The 12,080-nt window shown below is 44.2% G+C and overlaps 1 protein-coding gene across 3 annotated transcripts in view; it reads right to left on the bottom strand.

The window, feature by feature from the left end:
* The window catches only part of LOC136100143 (uncharacterized), a 57,414-nt gene that overhangs the window by 24,483 nt on the left and 20,851 nt on the right, over window positions 1–12,080 (bottom strand). The window lies entirely within an intron of this gene.

The following is a 12,080-nucleotide window of genomic DNA, read 5'->3' as shown; positions in this document are numbered from 1 at the left end:
TGAGGATTTTTCAGTGGCATGGAAGTCAGGTATGGCCTGTTCTTCAAACTAGAAACCTCCAAAGGTGACTGAATTGCCTCCCACCCTCTCTCCAGCCGAGTACAAAGGACATTACCCCATGAGAACCCTTGTCTTGGGGTTCAGCTGGTGCTGCTGGGAGCACTCAAACACAACTTTAAGCAGAAAACACATAAGGTCACATCTTCAGATCAGAACTTGGATTTGTGGACAGTGTACAAAATTTGAAAAAGCCAAATGCAGACTGACTGCATAAAGAGCTCTGGGAAGCCCAAACAAGCCTGTCTCAAACAAACAAGCAAACATTCAAGCCATGAGGCTTGCTCAGGCTTCACAGAGTCTGAACGCAGGGCACAAAGGCCTACTCTTTCTCCTCCCAAGACACTCATGCACATGTACATGTTATGTCTGCACAGCCCCACAGCATATTTCAGCATCTTGTCCTTTGACATGACTATATATGTGAAATCTCATTTGTTTGCATGAGCACATGAAAATAATTTTACATAAACTAGTACTATGTTAGAAATTACAGGACAGAATACGATTCACAAACCAGAGAGACCATTTTTTGTCTTCAAATAGACATCCATGAAGTGGGAATAGTAGAACATTAATAACCACAGAGAGAAATTATGATGTAACCCAACTGTTCCTACATACCCTACCACGTACTTGTCCCGCTGCTCCCCCACCTTGCTGAATGTCACATACACATTAGTGACAAGGGAACATGCTGAAGTGGCTAGCTGGATAATACTAAAAAGGCCTCTTTCTCCAGGGAGCTAAGCCATTTATGCAGCACACAACTAACCACAGTGCTTGGAGAACATTGTCCCATGCCCACATGCAGTGCCTGTCTACACCTGCCTCACAGCACATGGGGCCTGGGGTGGGTGTTTGGGGATTAAAGCTCAGAGCCTGTGATGGGGTTTGACCTACCGAATTTGGAACAGCTGGCCTAGGCCTGTACCCATGTGAACAGTTTGCAAGTATTTCAGAGGAGCCAGTATCCCCCACCTGGTGTTTTGTCCTTAACCTCTTAAATAGATACATGGCTCCCTTCAGTACCGGTGATCAGCACTTGTGGATTCCAATACTCTGTTGCATCCCCCTTGCTCACACCCTCAAGGCTGCACATGGGTCTGGATGAGACAGAATCTGGTCCAGGAAGGCCTCCCAAACACAAGCAACACTAAAAGTATATCAGCAAACAGTGCTTTTCCCTGAATGCTGCAATGCACTGAGCTTCATGGGTTCCAGCACAGGATACACATTATTCCTGCCAAATGTTCAAACCTCCCCTGTGCAAGAGCAGTGATGTGCCAGCTCAGAGCCAGAAGCAGGCCAGCACCCTTCTGAACAGGTGTCAGCAGAGCACAGCAACCCTTACAGCTGTGCCCAAAGAACCAGTGTGAGAACTGCTGACCTCATGTATGCCACTCCTTTGTCTGCATCAAGATCTGCTTTGCAAATAGCTGGAAATAAACCTTCAACTCAATAAGATCTCTATCAGAGCCTGTATAACACATGCCAGTGCTCATAACACACACAATTTTAACATACAAATCATTCCAGTGTTTCCTTTTTTCAGTTCACGATTTTGACCTATCTCATGCTTACAAAACAGTCATGTCCTAGAACCAAGAGGGCTCATTCACCTGCCACACTGGAGAAGGGCAGGAGTTCAGATTATTTAATTAAAAGAAGAAAGAGCAGAGAATAAAGGCCAACCTGAATGTCTCAAGGCCAAGTTCATTAAGATCCTCTGTGCAGAGAAAGGTTGATAACAAAAGCAAAAATTTATACCACATTTATATGAATAGTTTTGAGGGTGTTTGAGGGATTTGGATGCTTGCATCTGGAAAGCAAATGAACCAGTATCTCAACTCAGTACAGAGTTTTATACAGTGGACCAAGAAACACAGGCCAGCCTCTGTTGGAGCAGCAGTTACTGCTGCTCTCTGCTTCTAACCCTACCAGCAGCCCATCATGAGATAGCAATCTGATTTTTTTCAGCTTCTTGTGGTTTACTGTTTCACTCATCTCTAGGGTCTTTCCATAGGCTGTTTTAGCATAACTGCCCATAGTAAAAGAGTCTGCAAAACGCAGACAGGAAGAATCAGCACATCAAAAATACCTTTCATGCTTCTTGTAACAATCAGACTTGAACATTAGGTGTATGATGAAAGATGCAAGAATACTAAAAGATGTCATACTAGAAGCCTCTCTGCTCAAAAAATATTTTCCAAGAGCACCACTTTCACTGCTCATAATTACACTCATTCCTCTAAAAAAACTTAGAAACCAGAGCTGGCAGAGTTATTCAGAGGATGACAGGAAATTATATTAAGTTGGAAACAAGTTAAGAGCTTGATTTAGTAGCACACAATTCAGAACTATGATGAAAATACACATATCGTGAACTCACCATTCCAATCAGAGCTCTGACCAAAGCACCACAGCTTAGGTTTCAAGACTTACATTAAGGTATGCTCAATATACAGTCATATAGCCGTATCTAGCCAGGTACACCACACTCTTGTGCAAGGCTTGTCTTTCCTGCACATACAGCAAACAATAGCAGCAACAGACTTTACTGAACAAACCCAGGGCATTCCATTACCTATGGTGGTTCCCCCAGCCACAAACTATACCACCCATAAAGGGACAAGAAACATGTTTACAGCAGTGAGAAAACAAGACATCTCACTGGCCACATTTTAAGGATATTTCTACCTATGCTAAGAATTGCACAGATCTACTAGTTTGGCAATTTGGAAATTTATTTGTTCCTTGTTTCTTAGTCATATTATGCCCACATACCATCACACCAGAGCCTATAGGAGCCTCTGAAGCAACAGGGAGTTCCTAAAATCTCCACAGGTAGGCAAATAACTTATCTATGCCATCAAAAATGAGCATGCTTACAATAGGATTACAAGGTAACTTGCAAAGTGATTCGGAGTTTTATCCTTTGTATAACTGCTCAACCCATTTTTTCTATAATCAAACATATGAAGGTGAAATTATAGCTTGCAAAGCTATGCCAGGATTTTAAAACACAAGCACATTTTTAGAACTAAAAATATAGTTTGCCCCAGCATAGACATGACCACAGACTTCATTAGCATTAAGGTCCTACCACTCTAGAGGATCCTCAGTTTTGCAAATTCATTCCTATGGAAATTGTTTTGTATGAGCAAAGTCCAACAGGAGATTGAAAAGATTATTTTCTATGAGGAAAACCAGCAAACTTGCTAGGGTTTCCCATTAAGTATCTTAATTTGTGCTTTTAATTTACCTGTGGCCCCCAGGACATTTATGCTTTTGAAACCTTAAATTTAGAAAAAAAGTAATTAATATGTTTTTGGCTTGGAGAGGGACGGTTTGTCTTTGACTCAGTCACCATTTCCTCAAAACCAATTGCAGCTCAACAAGAAGCATGTGTCTGGGAACACAGCTCTCGAGAAGGGCTGGGAGTTTTAGAAGTGAATTTGCTCAGTCTCCATCTACTTGAGAAGTAGATGCTTTTATTGAGTGCCTCCTCCTGTGAGATGAGCCATGGACCAATGCCCAAAACTCCCATTGACATCAACAGGCTGAAAGAAAGCACAAGAAGAGCCCAGCAGTGCAGTTCTCATGTGAGCCAACAATGGAGAGCCAGCTATTCAGAGCAAAGGCAGAAAATCAGAGCCAAATGCCAGCCCACGCCAAGGACAGCTGCGTTGTTGACAGCCAGGCTGGCTATCCTACCATACCAAAGCTTGTCTCAAAAACAGTATTTCCTAGAGTGTTTACTCTAGTCACAGGCTTGGCCCTAAAAGTTCAGCCAGCTTCTGCCTATTGAATAGTAATGGCTGCTGCATTTTCAAGTCTCAGGCGTGCTAAAGGACAAGCTGCTTGCTTTCAGTCTGCAATGGCAAAACTGGAGCACAAACGCCAGGCATTAATAGTTAATCTGCACCATCACATGACTGCCCTGTTTCTGCTGCTTCCAAACCACCACTTCCCTCCTTCCTTCTCACTCACAAGCAGTGCCCCACAGCGTGACTCCAAGGTGCAAAGCACACCTGTGTCACCTCTTAAACACCAGTGTCAAGTTGTGCTGGATGAGGAAGGTGTCCTACTTCAGAGATAGGGGCCTAAGCAGGGCCAGTGGAAAGCAAAGGGAAAAAAGTTCTTGCTTTCTATTCCTTGCTACCATCACTTCTGTGTAGTCTTTTGCACAAGTTTCTTACCATCTGATTTTTATGCAGTAATAGCCTGTGGGTTCTGAGTTCTAAGAGACCGGTCACTTGTGTAAGTGCTTAAGCTGAGAATTCAGTGCTTAGTAGTGGTAGCAGGGTATGAACAAAAGAAAAAGCCTAACCTATCTGTTCTGCTCATTTCAGTTTCTTAGTCTATATAAAAATCAGAAAAGCAAGCAGAAAACCACCACCATCATCAGATGCTTTCTGGACTACAAGAAGAATAACCAGCTTGGTACTAAATAGCCATTTACCCTTTCCAGTCTCCTCAAGCTCACCTCACTTATCCTCTAAAGAGGTAAACTGTAAGGCTTTATCTTTTTCAGAGATCACTACCACAAGCAAAAGACATAACTTATAATGCCTGAAGAGAGATCCACTCATCTGCGGATCAAATACAATATAGGCAGTGACAGCATATGGTGAAGCTGCCTGCACACTCCTCCCCAGGCAATGATGAGATATTTGTATCAGAATGAGCCACATGCTGAGGGAGGAGTGGGAAGGGAGAGGTATCTGGACAACTCAAGAGCCACACCGGGACCCAGCCCAGGCAGCCCTTCTACTCCAGACACACCAAGGCTGGGAGAGGTGAGGACAATCCAGCCCTATTCCAGAGGAGAGCACTGTAGAGAAGGTCCTTACCTTCACTTCCAAACAACATCTACTAACTAGTCTTGCTGGAAAGTATAAGCAGGTTGCAGAAAAACTTCTTAATCTGCCAAGCTCTTGAGGCTACTTGGGTTGAATTCAGAAAGTGGGACAGAGAACATGTCAGCATTATCCTTCTGCACTGTACTGTGTCAAAACAAGAAACAAAACATCCCTTAGGAAACCTTCTTCAAAAAGGACCTGCAACCACCAACACACAAGAGACAGAACATCCACATGCTGCAGGGTGGCCACCCTTGAGTATGCAACGCAGCACCCACTCCATGACTGCCATTCATCCCACCTCAAATCAGATTTTAACCAGTTGTGTTGTTGCTGCAGTCAGGATCTCCAGGTTTCGTTGGATGATGTTTTTCATAGCCTGCTGGCAGCCCACCATAAAGTAGTGCCAGTAGATAGGGCAGACTGAGCTTTTCCTTCCACTAGCTCAGTAGGAACTGTTCTTTGAGAGAAAAATGCTAGAGGTCAAGACCCCAACCTTGTCTATCCACATGCAAAGATTCTGGCAGCCACTTTCAGGTGGGAACACCTTTTGTTTTTTCCAAATTTGCTCCCTTTGGGCCTACCTACCTACCCCTCAGAAACACACACAGAGTTCAAGTCCTGCACAGTATCATCAGTAGCACTCAGAACTTCTCCCTAAGTCACAGCCCAAGGACACATGCCAGTGGTGCCCATATGCCCATTTGATCTCCTCTCTCTGGTCTGCAGCCAAAGAATCAGCTTTAGTCTAATACCTTCTTACCAGGCTTTAGAGCTTACAGAAAAAAGAAAGACAGCAGGGTTGGGAAGGTAGCCAGCAAGACTGCCAATCTAAATGATAAGCCTTTGGCTTTAACCTTGGGCTCATAATTTGCTGCCACTGCTGCCAGGTGCTATTATTGTCCCTTCGGGAATCTCAGTAGAACAAAATGACTCTCTAGCTGTCTCCACTAATTCTTACCCTCCTCTTTCCCTTCCTGTCCCACAGATCTCTCTTGCCTTCAACACATACTCTCCTAAACTTCAGCTACATCTAATTTCCTTCCCTCATCTTCCTTTCCCTCAACCAAGCTCTCTGGTGCACTCCAAATCACTGTGACCATCCTAATCTCTACTCTCATGATTCAATGCAGCACCTCAAGAAACCAGGTTTCAGATGTTTCAGCAGATGCTGTAACTACTGGCTCACACTTAGAGACATCCCAGGTGGTACTTAGGTCCCATGGTAGTCCAAATAGCTATATTCACCAACATGCAAGCTCCCAGGAAAAAAAAAAAAAAAAAAAGGCACAGTTATCTGGCCAGATACCCCAGGGAAAAAAAAGGGATAAATATTTCCAGACAGAAGCACTCGTATAGTGGCTCACTTGTCCATCTCCCTCTTGAACTGTTACCCCTTTGCATGTGTTACAAAACCAGATCAAAAATGCACTCAGGCAAAACAAGGCAGGAAGGGATAAAGAGCAGAAGTGTTTGGCCCTAGGGATGGAGAAGCCAATATACTCTGCGCCAGGGCTGACACAATGGTGAAAGAGATCCAAAGAGAGATGTGTCATCAGAATAAGAGTCTGCTAGCAGCACACCTGAAAAGTGAACATCATATTAACAGATGTCATGGAGCAGGACAGAATTGGAGTAGACTTGCATAGAAATTAATTCTGTATTTCAACAATGTACAGAGAACATAGATCCTCATAGAGAAGCTGTTGATGTACAGGTTGGATAAGCAGACAGTGAGGTGAACAGTGAAGCTCAGAGGGTTATGATCAACTGCACAAAGTCTAGTTGGAGGCCAGCAATCAGTGATGTACCCCAGCGGTCAATATTGGATCCAGTCCTGTTCAGTGTCTTCATTAGTGATCTAAACGATGGGGCAGAGTGCACCCTCAGCAAGTTTGCTGATAACACAAATCAGGGAAGAGCAGCTGATATACCAGTGAGACCTTGAAGACCTTGACAGGCTGAAGACACTCAGGAAACACTTTTGCTGGTGGGTGGAAACACTCTTGAGGGTGGCTAAGCACTGGCAGACATTGTCCAGGAAGGCTGCAGAATCTCCATCCTTGGAGATATTCAAAAGCTGGACACAGTCCTAGGCAACTGGCTCCAGGTAAGCCTGACTGAGCAGAGGGGTTGGACAAAATGCCCTCCAGAGGTCCCTTCGAACCTCAATCATTCTGTAAGAAGGCTCTAACCTGTGTCATGCTGATTGACACTGAAAGTTTAGGAATAGGACTGGATTATCCTACCTGCCTTACCCTTGACATTTACAAGCCGGTACCAAGGCAGCACATGAGCCTTACCATCAGTGAAGACATAGTCAACTCAAATGCCTCCTTCAGGAGAGAATAGGAAATCATTACCCTTTCTAGGAAGCAGCTAGACCATGTTCTACATGGGTTACTGCTCTTTTATGCTCTGATTCATACAGCCCTGAGAGCACTCAGGCACTTCCATTACAGTATGTTTTTGCATGGATTAGATAACCATCCAGGAACACTTTGGGGACATAGAGAAAGCAGCACAGGTATCTGCTGCCTCGCAGAATCATAATCACCTCCTCAGGGCAGGGTGGGGTTCCTCATGCCTTCCCTTGCTATTGAGTCTCTACCTCCCAGACAGCACATCTTTCTTCCCACCCTCCCTCTCTCTGCCACTGTCAGACTGTTGATGCCTTGAGCAGCAAACCAGATAGCAGCTGGGTGGCACTGAGCCAGAGTCTTTGTATAACACACATCAAACCAGAAGAGAACATCTCCTCAGCTTCTCCAAAGACACAATGAATGAGACACCTCTACCATGCCACATCACTCACTCCTGTGGCACATGTCTGAAGTCCCAGAGCCTTCTGCTGCAGAACTTGCAGGCAAGTAGACCAGACAATCTAACCAATCATTTTCAGCCCCAAACTTTCTCATGCTAGGATTGCCTTGCAGCAGCCAGGCATAGCATTTGTTTTGCTGGCAACTTCAGTGCCAAATGCTGGCAGAGGTGAGACAGACAGGGGCTTCTGTGCTGGAGGAGCAGCTGCTGTAGAGTATTTCTGGGGATGAAAAATAAAAGCAAAATTGCAGAAGGTTACCAGAAGCAGGATTTCTCATTCTGTAATGGCGCAATCAGTTTCTGCAACAGTTTCCTTATTAATTGCTTCAACACTCTACTTCAGTCATGGACTAAGAACTGCTATGGCCCAACTTTTCACACCTGGGAAAAGCAAGTCCTGGCACTGGGCCGCTTAGGAAATGGTGTAAGCCATTACGCTCAGCACAGGTCCTTGAACTCTGCTCAGTCACTCTGGAGAGGAAGAGCCAGGGCAGAGACCAGCAGTGGGTTTTCCAGCACCCCCACAGCACAGAGGCAAGCTCAGACAGGCAAACAGATGATAACAATTTTCAGGGACTGTCACAGCTTGGATTCAAATGGGAGGCCAAGAGGTGAAAAGGACTCATGAGCTCACACATTCTCTATCTGGAAGCTATTTGTCAAGTCCTGGAGAGACAGGCAAGGGCAAAGCCCAGCTGTGCTAAGAATACTGAAATCTCACCCTGGAACCAGTAGTAGCCCAAAGCACAGACCCCAGCATACCAGGGGTCACATGCTGGTACTTGGTCACATATGGCAAGTACTATCCTGCAGCGTCTGTGCAACCAGTATCAGCCCAAAGCAAGCTTTGAGTGCCTAGCACCCTACCAGGCCCAGTCCAACCAACATGCCAGCATTCAAATATGCAGCAGGAGAACTGCTGTGTCTGATGTTACACAGCTAAGCCCAGATCATGGCTCACACTGCACCCAGGCCACTTTCAGTGTCAAGACGAGACAAAATTCCACTCACCCATCACACCAAAAGGGTACAGCGTCTGCAGTGAGAAATCCAAATGTTAGCACAGGATATGTTTTTGTCTTCTGCGCTGGCCTTTTTCATCCTAGCATCTCAAAACATTTAAAATAAAGCATTAAGCCTCCAAAAGTCAAGGATATTGATATTATCGACTCATACATACAGGTAAACCATGGCAGAAATGTTTCACAACATGCTCAGAGCTACCTAGTGACTTTGTAGTGTAACTGGAAATACACCCATGTACCCAAACTCTCTGCCTTGTACTTTAAAACAAGGCTTTCCTTATCAGCCACCTATCCACACATAAATAAGGACAATTTGGGTTGCTCACCAGGTCAACCCAAAGCTGCTCTCCAAGACACATCTCTTGTGATCTCTCCCTGCAAATGCTGCATTCTGACTTCTCAAGCTGTTGAAAGTAGATTTCAAAGGAGCTACAGCCAGTCCCGCTAAACAGGACAGGAGAATGGACCCTTTACTTCCCCTCTGTTTATATAATGTGCCGGGAACAATTAGTCTCATTCCCTGGGAAAGAGCTCTGTGGCTCCAAGGAGTCTTCATGACACCATGGCCTTCCTTACACCCCAGCCGACCCTTGCAGTCCCCTGGTGCCTTCACCTTGAGCTGTCAAAAGATGCCCTGCTTTACTTGACCTCGTGCTCTCAGCATTACCAAAAAAGCCAGATCAGCTGAAGTTAACAGCGTGGCAGTAGCCACAGTCTTTTCAGGACATGCACAACTTTCATTAAATAGCAAGTGGCTGGCAACAGGGCCTGCATGTAATGATGCTGCTGTCCAAGTACCATGATCCAAGGGTGGCTGGGAGAGGGCATTCACTGCAGCAACGCAGGAGTCTGCACAAGCCAGGGTATTTCTGCCCAATTAGGAGAAAGAAAGAAGTCTTCTGAGCTATTTTTTTAGTCCTTTGGTGAAGAAAAGCATGCATTGAATTGCCCTTGCTCAGCTTCAATAGGGAAGAGGCTGGGTGGCCAGTTGACCAGCCAGGGTGGGAAATACACCCACCACTGTTCAGACTCATGGCTGGGGCACAAAAGAGTAGAATCACACTGCCATGTGAAGCTGGAACGGCATGGCCCAGCACCTAATCAGAACAGGACTTCGTAAACCTGCTGCTGTGCAGCCTTTCCTGCTGAGAGAGGCTAAACTGAAAGGCCCAGATTATGGAGACTTCCATTTATCCATAGGCCATAGAGGTGGAAGCACAGCAATTCCCTAACCCTTAAAAGTACTCAGACTGCCCCTAACCCACTTGTGTTTCTCAATTTCCTCCCCTTCCTTATCAAAAGGCACCAAATCACTGGAACACAAAGACATTTGGATACTATATGCCACCGACCTATGGCCTTCCTGCAAAAATTGCCTTGTCTGTTCCACCCGAAGATCAGTTTAAGTATCCCAACACAGAGTCGCTTCACACTACAACTCTCTGGACCTATTTTCCACCACCATCCAACAAATAGGATTTGATGCAAAGACAAAGCACTCAACATCTCTTCACCCACCCTTAATTAACCCAAACCACATGATGCACCCAAAAGTGTCTTCTTGTCTCAGAACATGCTAGTTTCTGGCACAAATTAATCTTGTCTGATACTTCCCATTCCTGCAGCTCTGTGGAGCTGACAGATGACAAAGAGTAAGTCTCAGTGATAAGAGTGAAAACCACATCTGCTGCTCAAAACAGTTTCCATCTGATGACGTTTTTCAGCTGTATTCTCATGGGCAAGCACATGATAGTAAGGATAAGAATCACAAAGCAAGACTAGTTTGATGTTCAGAGCCCAGATGAAGCCTTAGAGTAGCCAGTTTAATATCATTCCTCATTTGCATTGTTTACCTGACCAAAAACAAACAAACAAAAAATCCACACAAACAAACAAAAAACCACACAACACACACACAATGCCAAGTGCTGCCCAGGCAGTTAATAAGAGGCTTTTTTATTGGAAACTGAGACCAAGAAACACACACCCTGTTCCCATTTTACAGGTGGGGAATGGAGGTACTGAATGAGACTTGCCCAGCTTTATACAAGGATTTTGTGACAGAACTCAAAACGAGACCCAGATTTCAGATCACGGTCATAACAAATGAGATTGCTGATTTTAGCTAAGCTGGTGGAAATCCATGTGTCAGTAAAAGACCCAACCTAGAACACTATTTTTACTTCTATCATTATTTTGTAGCAGAAACAAGTACATGTAGCAAGCAAGCAGTCATCATAAAGCTCCAAGAAGTTACTGGTTAAAATCAGTTAAAACTATTCAAATACTACAAATGACCAAACACAATATTCAGGCTGCATATTGCTTTGCATGCTTCTCTCCACCTCTCCCCCACTCCCAAAAATAAAAGCAGCACACTTTTTAATTAAAACCACTAGCTGAATATCCTTTATTTATAACAAGGATTCCACAACCTAGAAGTGTTAATCACATCTACAGTAATAATGTTATTTAAAACATGCCCCCACCTCCACTCCAGATTTCAACTACTTCTGCAAAACTATTTGCCACAATTAATCCAGAAGTGTAGAAGACCAGATGGACTAGGAAGCAAACTGTTCTCCCAACATTTCCCAGGGGAAAAAACAAACAAACAAAAAACAAAAACAGACACAAAACCAAACAAAACACCACAAACAAACAAACAAAAAAAAAACACCCACACACACAAAAAAAATCCCCACCACAACACACACACAAAACCGCAACAGTTTGGAAAGTTTATTTAAATTAGCCCCTAACCTTCACCAACATACTCCCAAACACACTGCTGAAAGGAACTTAGAGCAGGTAGATGCTATGCCTGGGATACAAATCAGAGAAAGCACTTGGGCCAAAATGAATATTTCTTCATTTACTGCCATGTACTCTGATAAAAAGAAGGTTGGACACAGGCTTACCAGCTTTCTTCCCCTCTCATTAGGATGTAAGGCTAATTAAAGTCTGTCAGTATCAGTAGATGATTTGGGTGATGTGAAGTGCAAAACTGGGCCTTTTGAATGTTCTGTGAGCAGAAACTTGGCTAAAAAGGTAAAGAGAGGGTGAAAAAAACTGTACTGAAACCATAAGTCTCTGTATTATGTATTCACAAGATGTACACTGCCAGCAGGACTGAGAATAAGCAGCAGTGTAATGGGGAAATGGAAGGGTCTCACTTGTATAAATCTTAGAAAATAAATACATAGTCCTTTCTTTTAGTGGATCCATCTTGTAGGCTTAAAGGGGGCATTGTTAGTGAGGTTAAAACTAGTACATCCAACCAACTAGAAGCAGTGAAATTTGTCCCTAA

The sequence above is a fragment of the Patagioenas fasciata genome, chromosome 3, assembly GCF_037038585.1.
Source record: "Patagioenas fasciata isolate bPatFas1 chromosome 3, bPatFas1.hap1, whole genome shotgun sequence".
In the NCBI taxonomy this organism is placed as follows: Eukaryota; Metazoa; Chordata; class Aves; order Columbiformes; family Columbidae; genus Patagioenas; species Patagioenas fasciata.
The sequence above is the reverse complement of the archived record's forward strand: the minus strand, read 5'-3'. Positions and strand labels throughout refer to the sequence as shown.